The following is a 12,480-nucleotide window of genomic DNA, read 5'->3' as shown; positions in this document are numbered from 1 at the left end:
CAATATTAACTGTCAGTTTACTGTACTGTGCCAACTGTACTACTATAAGAGTACATCTTTCCTATTGTTTCACTGGAAAATAAAACAGCAAAGTCCATTTGGCTGCCATCTGTTTTAATTATGGGACACAATTGTGTCAAAGTCATGTTTTTTTTAATTTCATGCTTGAAATAAGAAATGATTACTTTGAAAAAGCAGTTTTATACTTGTGAGTGTTGATGACACAGCTTTGCAACACTTGATATTCTAGTTTCAAGCATTTTTTACACAATATGGGTCATAAAATCCCAGCAACAAGCTGTAATATCCTACTGAGATCATTTAGGACCAAAACACTTAAAACAAGTGAGAATAATTATCTTATCAGACAGAAAATAAGCAAATATCACCCTTATTTGAGATATTTAATCGTACTTAGATTTTTCCAGTGCAAATGATCAATATTGTTTGTTTCAATCTCTGATTAGATTCCAGATTGCACACAGAAGTGGTGAAATATAATCAGTGCATGTCATCTTTCAAATGTATTGTCAGGTTTTAGGACAGCAAATATATTATTATTTCATATATATGAGTTTGCTTCTTATTTGTTGCAAGTAGTTATATATTTATAGGGAGTATTTGAATAGATGGATAGTGGTTGTGGTGGTGTTATTATTCATGTGTGCACTATGATATACGTACACACACTGGGTTTTTACATTTGTTGATGAAAGTGTAAATTCTGTCCGTGCTCATTGACAACCTGTTTGCTCTCCGTGCCATAAACGTGTTATGGAAAATTGAGGAGCAGCAGGGGAGTTAGTCGTATGGCAGCCTTTTTAATGTTGCTTTGCAGGCAGCGTTATTTGCCTCTCTCCCCGGATCCCATCAGATTGTGCACGTAATATTGGACATTGGAAACTGTTTGACACGCTTTAATGGGCCCACAAAATACGAGAATCTGAAGCGCTGTCACGCAGAATAGCTGCGAGAAATAAGCGTAGCACCTTTTTCTTTGGCTTTTTTGGTGACACTTGTTTTTAAAATAAGGACAAAGAATTCAAAGCAACGGTTCTATTGTAACCCGAATAGATGACACACTCTCTCAAGTACCTGAATGGTCATAACTATGGGCGATATAGCCTAAAATCTGTATCGATACATATCACAATATATTAGTTGGCTTATAAATGATAATGGAACCATTTCAAAACTGTTTACAAAGGCTCCTAATATTGCTGTTGACTTTTGCTATATATTGCCAAAAGTATTTGGCCACCCATCCGAATGATGAGAATCAGGTGTCCTAATCACTTGGCCCGGTGTATCAAATCAAGCACTTAGGCATGGAGACTGTTTCTACAAACATTTGTGAAAGAATGGGCCACTCTCAGTGATTTCCAGCGTGGAACTGTCATAGGATGCCACCTGTGCAACAAATCCAGTCGTGAAATTTCCTCACTCCTAAATATTCCAAAGTCAACTTTATTATAGGAAAAGTGAAGAGTTTGGGAACAACAGCAACTCAGCCACCAAGTGGTAGGCCACGTAAACTGACAGAGAGGGGTTAGCGGATGCTGAAGCGCATAGTGCAAAGACTTTCTGCACAGTCAGTTGCTACAGAGCTCCAAACTTCATGTGACCTTCCAATTAGCCCACGTACAGTACGCAGAGAGCTTCATGGAATGCGTTTCCATGGCCGGGCAGTTGCATCTAAGCCATACATCACCAAGTCCAATGAAAAGCGTTGGATGCAGTGGTGTAAAGCACGTCGCCACTGGGCTCTAGAGCAGTGGAGACGCCTTCTCTGGAGTGATGAATCACTCTTTTCCATCTGGCAATCTGATGGATGAGTCTAAGTTTGGAGGTTGCCAGGAGAACGCTACATTTGGGAATGCATTGTGCCGAGTGTGAAATTTGGTGGAGGAGGAATTATGGTTTGGGGTTGTTTTTCAGGAGTTGGGCTCGAAGACCTCCATGAAGAATAAAAACAAAGGACCAAGATTTCCCTCGCCCGGACGCGGGTCACCGGATCCCCCCTCTGGAGCCAGGCCCGGAGGTGGGGCACGATGGCGAGCGCCTGGTGGCCGGGCCTGTCCCCATGGGGCCCGGCCGGGCACAGCCCGAAGAGGCAATGTGGGTCCCCCCCTCCAATGGGCTCACCACCCATAGCAGGGGCCATAGAGGTCGGGTGCAATGTGAGCTGGGCGGAAGCCGAAGGCAGGGCACTTGGCGGTCCGATCCTCGGCTACAGAAGCTAGCTCTTGGGACGTGGAACGTCACCTCACTGGAGGGGAAGAAGCCTGAGCTAGTGCGCGAGGCAGAGAAGTTCCGGCTAGATATAGTCGGACTCACTTCGACGCACAGCAAAGGCTCTCGAACCAGTTCTCTTGAGAGGGGCTGGACTCTCTTCCACTCTGGCGTTGCCGGCAGTGAGAGGCGACGGGCTGGGGTGGTAATTCTTGTTGCCCCCCCGGTTCAGAGCCTGCACGTAGGAGTTCAACTCAGTGGACGAGAGGGTAGCTTCCCTCCGCCTTTGGGTGGAGGGAAGGAATACTTCAAAGACCTTCTCAATCCCACCAACACGTCTTCCTATGAGGAAGCAATGCCTGGGGAATCTGTGGTGGGCTCTCCTATTTCTGGGGCTGAGGTTGCTGAGGTAGTTAAAAAGCTCCTCGGTGGCAGGGCCCCAGTGGTAGATGAGATCCGCCCGGAGTTCCTTAAGGCTCTGGATGCTGTGGGGCTGTCTTGGTTGACAAGACTCTGCAGCATCGCGTGGACATCGGGGGCGGTACCTCTGGATTGGCAGACCTGGGTAGTGGTTCCTCTCTTTAAAGTTAAAAGTTAAAGTTAAAGTTAAAGTACCAATGATTGTCACACACACACTAGGTGGGGCGAAATTATTCTCTGCATTTGACCCATCCCCCTTGATCACCTCCTGGGAGTTGAGGGGAGCAGTGAGCAGCAGTGGTGGCCACGCCCGGGAATCATTTTTTCACACTCCTCAGCCTTCCCGGTAAGATCTATTCAGGTGTACTGGAGAGGAGGCTACGCTGGATAGTCGAACCTCGGATTCAGGAGGAACAGTGTGGTTTTCGTCCTGGTCGTGGAACTGTGGACCAGCTCTATACTCTCGGCAGGGTCCTTGAGGGTGCATGGGAGTTTGCCCAACCAGTCTACATGTGCTTTGTGGACTTGGAGAAGGCATTCGACCGTGTCCCTCGGGAAGTCCTGTGGGGAGTGCTTAGAGAGTATGGGGTATCGGACTGTCTGATTGTGGCGTTCCGTTCCCTGTATGATCAGTGTCAAAGCTTGGTCTGCATTGCCGGCAGTAAGTTGGACACGTTTCCAGTGAGGGTTGGACTCTGCCAAGGCTGCCCTTTGTCACCGATTCTGTTCATAACTTTTATGGACAGAATTTCTAGGCGCAGTCAAGGCGTTGAGGGGATCCGGTTTGGTGGCTGCAGGATTAGGTCTCTACTTTTTGCAGATGATGTGGTCCTGATGGCTTCATCTGGCCAAGATCTTCAGCTCTCACTGGATCGGTTCGCAGCTGAGTGTGAAGCGACTGGGATGAGAATCAGCACCTCCAAGTCCGAGTCCATGGTTCTCGCCTGGAAAAGGGTGGAGTGCCATCTCCGGGTTGCGGAGGAGAGTCTGCCCCAAGTGGAGGAGATCAAGTACTTCGGAGTCTTGTTCACGAGTGAGGGAAGAGTGGCTCGTGAGATCGACAGGCGGATCGGTGCAGCGTCTTCAGTAATGCGGACGCTGTATTGATCCATTGTGGTGAAGAAGGAGCTGAGCCGGAAGGCAAAGCTCTCAATTTACCGGTCGATCTACGTTCCCATCCTCACCTACGGTCATGAGCTTTGGGTTATGAGCGAAAGGACAAGATCACGGGTACAAGCGACCGAAATGAGTTTCCTCCGCCGGGTGGCGTGGCTCTCCCTTAGAGATAGTGTGAGAAGCTCAGCCATTCGGGGGGAGCTCAAAGTAAAGCCGCTGCTCTTCCACATCGAGAGGAGCCAGATGAGGTGGTTCGGGCATCTGGTCAGGATACCACCCGAACACCTCCCTACAAACGAACACGTCCGACCGGTAGGAGGCCACGGGGAAGACCCAGGACACGTTGGGAAGACTATGTCTCCCGGCTGGCCTGGGAACGCCTCGAGATCCCCCGGGAAGACCTGGACGAAGTGGCTGGGGAGAGGGAAGTCTGGTCTTTCCTGCTTAGGCTGCTGCCCCCGCGACCCCACCTCGGTTAAGCGGAAGAAGATGGATGGATGGATGGATGGATGGATGGATGGAGATGTGTAAGGTGCATAAGACTGCCTTGAGCTTTACACAATTTTTCAAATTCAAATAAAAGTTTTGCATGACATTACTTAAAAATAACTGTCAAGATAAGCAAGGGTTCATGATTTACCAGTTTGACCCTGAAACCGGTTATTTCTATAATTAATGGGCATAATTGCTAATTAATTGAGTAATGGCTCATTAAAAATACTATGGATTTAACTTTTGATTAACTACTGTATGCCTTGAGGCAAAACGCAGGGCACGACATGGATGCAAATAGCACGGGTGCTGTTAACTCAGTCTTAACTCATTTGCAGTTAAGAGAAGAACAGCATGATGCAAGGTTTAGGAAACTGAGCTACATCCATACAAACCTCCACCATGGGAACTCTGGGTAGCTTCATTCTGCCCAGCACATATACTTAAAAATAGTGTTTTAAATTAGTTTTAATACAAATAATAGTAATTTAGTCAAATGCATAACTCCAAATATGCTATTCACTTTTGTGTGTGCTGGCCACCAATCAGTATCGGACGATTTTGGTGAAAAGGTATCTGATTGTCATTGCCAATTTATGCCTTTTAATGCCGAACACAAATGCAGATCCCCTGGCTGATATTGTATTAATTTCTAGTTCCCTGGTTGTCAACTTGTGAGCAGCTACAGTAATTGTGTGTCTCCATACACATTGTGGAACCAATTCCCTATGTTAATTATTATCAACTCCATTATGGCAAATAAATTGCATTTCTTAGTATCTTAAGTATCATTATCAAGTAATATTATCACTGGAGGCCATTACATGTTACACACCTAAAGCAAGCCAGGAGCAGGCATGCTAATACCTAAGCCAACTGCTAAGCTATTTAAAAACAACAGAAGAAATAAGTGCTTAGTAAAGTTTAAGAAGTGTAGATGGAAGCATGTTGCTGCAGAAAGTAAGCAGGTATTAACATGAGCTCAACAAGTAGATTATAAGAGTTAGTGTCAGGTTCAAACACTGATGACATCTATTAAACAAACAAAGAAGCAAGGAATTAAAGAGAGACATAATTCAATTTAGCTGTCTGGGCTGTACTCTTGCACAGTCTCTCACCACGCTCTGATGAAAGATTGTACGCCTCCTCTTTTATTTGGACTTTCCCTGATTACATGGCAACAACTGTTTCTAAAGGAAGGGGGTCGTAAACAGCCGCTGCCTTTTGTCACAAAACCGTGCAAAGAAAAGGTGCCTGGAGGGGAGTCAGGTCCTGCTTCCTCTCCGCTTTGTAGATCTCGGGTCAAGACAAAATCTTCCTGTGGACTACAATACATCAAAGAAACCGACACCTTCATGTTGCTTCCCATCCTACACAGTGGAGTTTTACAAGCTTTTTGCTTGGTAGGATCCCAGACAGCTTTTGTTCTCTCGCCGGGAACTCATGGCAACACAAAGTTTTTGTGATAACTTAGATAAACAATTATTCTGACAGTTAGTTTGCTCGGGTAAGGATGCTTTAAGGATATGATTTAACTTTGCGTCTAAGATGCCATGTTGAACGCACCGTTTACGACTAGCATAGTTAAACCCGTCTTTATCAAAATATAACTACAGATGTCAACATTGTGTTTGTGTTGAAAGCTTCATTTATAATTGCAGCCTTTAGTAAAAGCTTAACTCTTAGGTTTTGTTCACATTTGCTTTCATTTATTTTTACATGCCGAGTTGGTGCTTTTTGCAACACTCGTAGCAAACGTGTTTAAGAAATACAAATAATATCAATTTAATACTTAAATGGGAAATAATAACCGTTAAAAGTACAAACCCCGTTTCCATATGAGTTGGGAAATTGTGTTTGATGTAAATATAAATGGAATACAATGATTTGCAAATCATTTTCAACCCATATTCAGTTGAATATGCTTCAAAGACAACATATTTGATGTTCAAACTGATAAACATTTTTTTTTGTTGCAAATAATGAATAACTTAGAATTTGATGCCAGCAACACGTGACAAAGAAGTTGGGAAAGGTGGCAATAAATACTGATAAAGTTGAGGAATGCTCATCAAACACTTATTTGGAACATCCCACAGGTGAACAGGCAAATTGGGAACAGGTGGGTGCCATGATTGGGTATAAAAGTAGAGTCCATGAAATGCTCAGTCATTCACAAACAAGGATGGTCCGAGGGTCACCACTTTGTCAACAAATGCGTGAGCAAATTGTTGAACAGTTTAAGAAAAACCTTTCTCAACCAGCTATTGCAAGGAATTTAGGGATTTCACCATCTACGGTCCGTAATATCATCAAACGGTTCAGAGAATCTGGAGAAATCACTGCACGTAAGCAGCTAAGCCCGTGACCTTCCATCCCTCAGGCTGTACTGCATCAACAAGCAACATCAGTGAGTAAAGGATATCACCACATGGGCTCAGGAACACTTCAGAAACCCACTGACAGTAACTACAGTTGGTCTCTACATCTGTAAGTGCAAGTTAAAACTCTCCTATGCAAGGCAAAAACCGTTTATCAACAACACCCAGAAACGCCGTCGGCTTCGCTGGGCCTGAGCTCATCTAAGATGGACTGATACAAAGTGGAAAAGTGTTCTGTGGACTGACGAGTCCACATTTCAAATTGTTTTTGGAAACTGTGGACGTGGTGTCCTCCGGACCAAAGAGGAAAAGAACCATCCGGATTGTTATAGGCGCAAAGTTGAAAAGCCAGCATCTGTGATGGTATGGGGGTGTATTAGTGCCCAAGACATGGGTAACTTACACATCTGGAAAGGCGTCATTAATGCTGAAAGGTACATACAGGTTTTGGAGCAACATATGTTGCCATCCACGCAACGTTACCATGGACGCCCCTGCTTATTTCAGCAAGACAATGCCAAGCTACGTGTTACATCAACGTGGCTTCATTGTAAAAGAGTGCGGGTACTAGACTGGCCTGCCTGTAGTCCAGACCTGTCTCCCATTGAAAATGTGTGGCGCATTATGAAGCCTAAAATACCACAACAGAGACCCCCGGACTGTTGAACAACTTAAGCTGTAAAATACTTCCACCTGAGAACCTTAAAAAATGTGTCTCCTCAATTCCCAAACGTTTACTGAGTGTTGTTAAAAGGAAAGGCCATGTAACACAGTGGTGAACATGCCCTTTCCCAACTACTTTGGCATGTGTTGCAGCCATGAAATACTAAGTTAATTATTATTTGCAAAAAAAAAAAAAGTTTATGAGTTTTAACATCAAATATCTTGTCTTTGTAGTGCATTTAATTGAATATGGGTTGAAAAGGATTTGCAAATCATTGTATTTCGTTTATATTTACATCTAACACAATTTCCCAACTCATATGGAAACGGGGTTTGTACATCAAACAAACCTTTAATGAAGTGATCACTGCAAACTGATGCATTCTTCGACTCTGCTCCCTTCAATCAATCAATCAAAGTTTATTTATATAGCCCTTACAGTTTTTTTTACAGTCGCTAGGACACATTTCCCAATACTTAAGTCACTTTTTCAAAACTCTTCACAACAGAAGTATAAATGGGCTAAACTGAGGATCAATTACCATTGCTTTGGCACAAAATGCATTCAATGACTACATCTTTCAAATTGACATTAATTATTTTCTCACTTCGACACAACGACCGCCAAAAGTCTGTGTACTTGCAGACCAATTTGCACATGCAATATATGAAATATATTTCAAATCGTAAAATTAGATGCTATAAAAACAAATCGAACAATTCCACCATCCACATGATCAAATGTCCCTCCTGGGCGCAATGAATGCTGGACGCCTGGACATATCAGCAGAAGATTGCCAGGGATGGATCAGGAGTTTCTTTCCTAGGTGTATTGCCCTACATGACATAAGATGTGATGTGGATGACAACCTGTGACTGAGTAGATTAGCATTACTATTGTATCAGTGTATGTGTAGTGAATGTGTATACAAATTCTTGTATTTTGGAATTACTTAGTGCAAAAAAAAAAAAAGATAATAAAAGACATAAAATATATTGAAGCATTCTGCATCATGTCTGATTCATTCCAGTAACATATATTTTACTGTGAATTATAAACATTGTGGAATGCTACCGCTTGTTAGTGTTTTTTAGGTCATTGTTTTGTGGGTGTTAATGTGTACTATTGACTTCGTTTCGCTCAAACAATTGTATGTAAAAAATTAGAGAAGGGAAATAGTTTAAATACAGGTAAAAGCCAGTACCCGGTAAATTAGAATATTTTGAAAAACTTGATTTATTTCAGTAATTGCATTCAAAAGGTGTAACTTGCAGAGGTGTGGACTCGAGTCACATGACTTGGACTCGAGTCAGACTCGAGTCATGAATTTGATGACTTTAGACTCGACTTGACAAAATGTAAAAAGACTTGCAACTTGACTTAGACTTTAACATCAATGACTTGTGACTTCACTTGGACTTGAGCCTTTTGAATTGACATGACTTGACATGACTTGCTACTTTCCCCAAAACCCAAAGATGAAAAAGTTATTCGGGAGCGCTCCGTATTTTTCATTGTGTACTTGTCTATCAGCGTTGCGTGTGTCAGCTGGTGTGGTCTCAGTACAACAGCCAATCAAATTAGATCTACTTTGTTTTCATCACACAGCATTCATCCAATCAAATTGCAGGACAACCAACGAAGAAGACATGTCCAAACCACACGCCAGTGAACAAAAAATGATGCCTAAAATAATTTCGTTTGGGTATAAAAATTACGAGGTGGTCAACACAAAACGGTTTGCAGTATGCAACACATGCGGTTCGAAAATTACTGATGGAGAGGCAACAACTTCCAACTTCGTCTGGCATTTGAAGTTGCACAAAGAACGGTAAGTTTTGAATGTAAGATAACGTTTATTGGCTAAGTAACGTGACTTTTATTTGCTGTGTAATTAAATCAGTGAGGCTGTAAACTCACTGCTAACGTTATAACGTTATTGCAAACACGGGAATCTGTTGCAGTTCACTACCTTATTCATACTTTTTGTTCAGTGATTTTTTTTAAGCAGGGTTAAGTTAGTTAATATATCACACGTAACGTTAGACGGCGGTCAGCAGCACCACGTATTTTAGCCACCTAAAAAAAAGACAAAAATAGTCAAATAAAGGTCAGTTAAAATGTATACTATATTATGAATATGTGTACCGTTTTAGCTAGCTTTCTGACATACTGTTGGTTGTTTACCTCAGTGGTCCCCAACCACCGGGCCGCGGCCCGGTACTGGTCCGTGGATCGATTGGTATCGGGCCGCACAAGAAATATTTTATTTTATTTTATTTTATTTTTTTAAATTAAATCAACATAAAAAACACAAGATACACTTACAAGTAGTGCACCAACCCAAAAAAACTCTCCCCCCCTTTTGTTCTGGGCATTGAACATGAAGACTCTTCCTTCACTGTTCCGAGTGGCCATGAGAGTCTTGGCAGTGCCTGCCTCCAGTGCTCCAGTGGAGCGAGTTTTCAGCCATGGTGGCATCATACTACGCCCCCATCGTGCACAAATGACTGACAGACTCTTGGCTAATTTGGTCTTTTGCAAATGCAATGCAGCATAGGGCCCTGACATATAAAAAGTACAACTTTTTTGTTATGTTCACGTATATGTCATGTTTTTTCAATGTTAACACTTTTGTACAAATAAGTACATTTGCACTTTATTTTTCAATGTATTTGTTCTGTAAAGGAATGAGTTAATGTTTAAAATGACTGGTTAATAGTGCTATTATAAAGTGCAATGTCAGCACAATTTTCTTTCCTGCAATTTAAAATGCACTTGTTTTAATAAATAAATACAGCGTTTGAAAAGCATACACAATCTGTGTTAATATATTAGTCTGTGGTTAAAAGGACTTGAAAGGACTCGAAACTCAAAATGCAGGACTTAGGACTTGACTTGAGACTTTCCAGTCTTGACTTTGGACTTGACTCGGGGCTTGCCTGTCTTGACTCGGGACTTGACTCGGACTTGAGGGCAAAGACTTGAGACTTACTTGTGACTTGCAAAACAATGACTTGGTCCCACCTCTGGTAACTTGTACATTATATTTATTCATTGCACACAGACTGATGCATTCAAATGTTTATTTCATTTAATTTTGATGATTTGAAGTGGCAACAAATGAAAATCCAAAATTCCGTGTGTCACAAAATTAGAATATTGTGTAAGGCTAATACAAAAAAGGGATTTTTAGAAATGTTGGCCAACTGAAAAGTATGAAAATGAAAAATATGAGCATGTACAATAATCAATACTTGGTTGGAGCTCCTTTTGCCTCAATTACTGCGTTAATGCGGCGTGGCATGGAATCGATGAGTTTCTGGCACTGCTCAGGTGTTATGAGAGCCCAGGTTGCTCTGATAGTGGCCTTCAACTCTTCTGCGTTTTTGGGTCTGGCATTCTGCATCTTCCTTTTCACAATACCCCACAGATTTTCTATGGGGCTAAGGTCAGGGGAGTTGGCGGGCCAATTTAGAACAGAAATACCATGGTCCGTAAACCAGGCACGGGTAGATTTTGCGCTGTGTGCAGGCGCCAAGTCCTGTTGGAACTTGAAATCTCCATCTCCATAGAGCAGGTCAGCAGCAGGAAGCATGAAGTGCTCTAAAACTTGCTGGTAGACGGCTGCGTTGACCCTGGATCTCAGGAAACAGAGTGGACCGACACCAGCTGGACTGCTGCTGAGTGGTCCAAAGTCATGTTTTCTGACGAAAGCAAATTTTGCATTTCCTTTGGAAATCGAGGTCCCAGAGTCTGGAGGAAGACAGGAGAGGCACAGGATCCACGTTGCCTGAAGTCTAGTGTAAAGTTTCCACCATCAGTGATGGTTTGGGGTGCCATGTCATCTGCTGGTGTCGGTCCACTCTGTTTCCTGAGATCCAGGGTCAACGCAGCCGTCTACCAGCAAGTTTTAGAGCACTTCATGCTTCCTGCTGCTGACCTGCTCTATGGAGATGGAGATTTCAAGTTCCAACAGGACTTGGCGCCTGCACACAGCGCAAAATCTACCCATGCCTGGTTTACGGACCATGGTATTTCTGTTCTAAATTGGCCCGCCAACTCCCCTGACCTTAGCCCCATAGAAAATCTGTGGGGTATTGTGAAAAGGAAGATGCAGAATGCCAGACCCAAAAACGCAGAAGAGTTGAAGGCCACTATCAGAGCAACCTGGGCTCTCATAACACCTGAGCAGTGCCAGAAACTCATCGACTCCATGCCACGCCGCATTAACGCAGTAATTGAGGCAAAAGGAGCTCCAACCAAGTATTGAGTATTGTACATGCTCATATTTTTCATTTTCATACTTTTCAGTTGGCCAACATTTCTAAAAATCCCTTTTTTGTATTAGCCTTACACAATATTCTAATTTTGTGACACACGGAATTTTGGATTTTCATTTGTCGCCACTTCAAATCATCAAAATTAAATGAAATAAACATTTGAATGCATCAGTCTGTGTGCAATGAATAAATATAATGTACAAGTTACACCTTTTGAATGCAATTACTGAAATAAATCAAGTTTTTCCAAATATTCTAATTTACTGGCTTTTACCTGTATTGTGTTGATGTTGTTAAACTATCAATACTCTAACGCTCACCATGAATTATTTGAAAGATTTGCAGTTAACCTTTGTCTTGTGTTAGAGTTGGCACCGACCCGTTTTAGTTTTAAAAATGCATAAAAGAACCACATAAATTAATTTTTTTGCATCAAGACTTTTTGAATTTGTCAGGAACCTCTATTTCAACAAAATAAAACTTTTTTATTTTTTTTCAGTAAATTATAAAATGCTCTGGTTGAAATTATGACCTTGGTGATGTTAGGGTCGGTTTCGACCCAGTTATAAAAATAAGATTATAAAGCAATAATTACAGCCAAAACTGAACACACTGACAGCCAGCTCCTCTCCCAATCATGTGAGCTTTAGGGGATTCTCATTTTACTTTGTTATCCAGTATAAAAACAAACAAAGACGGGCATGTCCAGACATGTGAGGTCAATTCAGTATAAAGTTGGTGACTTGCAGAGTGCACATCTCCAATTTGCAGCATCCATCCATCCATCCATCTTCTTCCGCTTATCCGAGGTCGGGTCGCGGGGGCAGCAGCCTAAGCAGGGAAGCCCAGACTTCCCTCTCCCCAGCCACTTCGTCCAGCTCCTCCCGGGGGA

The sequence above is a fragment of the Nerophis lumbriciformis genome, linkage group LG13 (assembly GCF_033978685.3).
Source record: "Nerophis lumbriciformis linkage group LG13, RoL_Nlum_v2.1, whole genome shotgun sequence".
In the NCBI taxonomy this organism is placed as follows: Eukaryota; Metazoa; Chordata; class Actinopteri; order Syngnathiformes; family Syngnathidae; genus Nerophis; species Nerophis lumbriciformis.
Note: the sequence above shows the minus strand (reverse complement) of the source record.